This window comes from Ptychodera flava, chromosome 19, assembly GCF_041260155.1.
Source record: "Ptychodera flava strain L36383 chromosome 19, AS_Pfla_20210202, whole genome shotgun sequence".
NCBI classification, from domain to species: Eukaryota; Metazoa; Hemichordata; class Enteropneusta; family Ptychoderidae; genus Ptychodera; species Ptychodera flava.
In genome coordinates this window covers 36853204-36855711 of record NC_091946.1, presented here as the reverse complement: position 1 = coordinate 36855711, position 2508 = coordinate 36853204, and the positions used below count along the sequence as shown (strand labels likewise).

Genomic DNA, 2508 nt, shown 5'->3' with positions numbered 1-2508 from the left:
GAAATGTCAAGAAGAGCAAAGTCGGTTAACCCGGCAACCGTTGACCAGACAATCCGAAAAGAAAGTATGCAAGTTGTGCGAGTGACAATGTTGAACGCAATTATTTTCTTCGTTTGCATGTTACCTACTTTTGTAGGTGTGATCTGTCGGATTCTGTATCAATGGGGAATATGGCAAATAGCCTTCGATAGGGCATTTTGGGTAATTGAAATCGTCGCGGAATCGTTCTGTATGGTCAATTCTTCGGTAAATCCGTGGTTATACAAAATGGTTAGCAGGCAATACCGTGACAGCTTCAGAAAAGCATTTTCGTTCTAAAACAAAGTACATTGTTTTAAAATACAAGATTTTGAACTGATATCGTTTATTATATTTGTAACAAGTCATCTTCTTAACTTACAGCTTCTATGATTTGCCTGTTTATAATGCTTATTTGGATTAGGAATAATCTAGTAATTAGTATAGCCATTTTGATGATCAGGTCATTTTCCCTCGATGACCGGTTAATTAGAAGGTCCTTTAGAACTGCTTTGTAATACTTTAGTGATCACTTAATATTGGACGTTTCTAGAAAGGCCCTTCAGCTATACATTTGGGTCGACACAAATAGTGAGACATAATTTTACCCTGCACACTTGTCCAGCACTCTTTTCCCTTGGGGGGTTTTATTCAGTGTCTTGAGCTTTCATTCAGAGGATTAGAGGAGCTTCAATAAAGCCTTAAGACGTGATTTTAGTCTCGTATCGTCTTGACTCAATTTCATTAGGGGATTACTAACACGATTGGAACTAATTTGGGATAATTGGAAGGTGAAGTAAAGTAATCTCAGCTGCTTTTCTTTTTACATTACACACTCGTTTTTATGAGTAATGTTTATTATTGAAGCGTTCAACTATCTGGCACCTAACACTTTTGAGAAATTTAAAAAATACGAAAATCCAACTATCCCAAATTAGTTCAAGTCGTGTTTATTGTAAAGAGTTCATTTGCCGCCAGAGCTCAGTTAGCTACTATAACCTTCACCAGTGTTCTCCCCAGGATTTTGAAATAGGGTGGCGGCTAATTTGCATATTAATTTACATAATATTTACATATAATTTACATATCATTTGCATGATTATTGCATATGTATCATGGGATCTCTACTTGCAACTGCAACTACACTGAAGACATCTTACTTTTAATACAAGACGCATTTGCTTTACATGATCATTATTTTTATTAACATTCTCAAACAGAGGACATCAAAAACTTAATCATAAATGGTAACAACATATTGGACAGGCAGAATAACACTCCACACACCAGAACCATTTCAGGCCTTCATGTTGAACTTCTGACATGCCCTGCATAGCATTCCTAAAAGAAAAGACGAAAGGTCACTTTGTACAATATCAAAAGTATCCCGGACACTTCGATTTTACCCCCGAGTTTTTGCCTCCTTGGGTCTGGTTGTGACACGAAAGTTAATGTAATCTTACCAGCCACAAAAAAATGACACCGCGAATATAATTTTGTAGTTGTTATTTTCGGTTGATAGTGTGGCAATATTTGCCATAAAACGTAAAACGAAGGAATGCGACGATGATTTACAAAACGCTGTAGCCGTTCGTTCCAGTGAAAATTGTTATTGAGCCCTACAGCCATAAACGTAAACAGACATGAAACAAAATGGCCGCCGCCGTGCACGATAGATTCTAGAGAGACATAGCAATTATCAACACTCACAAGTTACGGTGGCATTTGAAACTTAAAAATAACTTTCTAGAATAGGAGACCTACATTTGTTCCCCTGAAAGGATGAGAGATATCAGAAACCACGCCGAACCAAACGATCTCTGCGTTCTCACTTTGAACTGTTAGTTGGTACTCTCCAGTATTCTCCTCCAGTCATACAGTGCTCGGATCGGCACGAGCGTCCTCGAAACACACAGATCAATTTTGACAATACACGACGCAAGGTTTTGACGAAAGACATTTATCGAACCGATCTGACATTTAGTTTATTAAAATCGCGAAAAAAATCTCAAGACAACTAGTCCATGACAGGACGAATGAATAAAACTCAAAACACGTCTCGAACGATATCACATGATTGACGGATAGTAAACAATAACAAGAAATGGCCGCCATTGAACACGTGCTACGATTGCATTTAAAAGTTAAATCGCGTTTTCGCACACTTAAATAGGGCGATCTCTTATTTTTAATCATTAGAGTTAAGTTTTGCCCTAAAACTGGTGAACGGGGAGTGAAATTTGCGGGTAATCGGCCGCTCCTGCCGAACACAAAAACTATGTTTACGTATTTAAATTTTATGACCGGACGTAGCACAGGCCTGTACAGTAATCTGAGTAAACGAAAACGGGCGACTGTATTTATTTCACCTACCTTTTTCATCTGGAGTTACAATCAACCATGGAAATAATTTTTTCCATGTCGGGTCAACACCAGTTACTCTTCTCTTGTTCTGTGATGATGGTGAGTTCACGGCCTTTCATGTTCACG

At 38.1% G+C, this 2508-nt stretch overlaps 1 long non-coding RNA gene across 1 annotated transcript; it reads right to left on the bottom strand.

The window, feature by feature from the left end:
- Positions 1-1195: 1195 nt before the first annotated feature.
- Positions 1196-2297, bottom strand: LOC139119438 (uncharacterized). Its single transcript, XR_011548929.1, has 2 exons — positions 1783-2297; positions 1196-1359 (listed from the first exon to the last, which is right to left on the bottom strand). It is a non-coding gene; the product is annotated as an uncharacterized lncRNA (long non-coding RNA).
- Between the last annotated feature and the right edge of the window lie 211 nt (positions 2298-2508).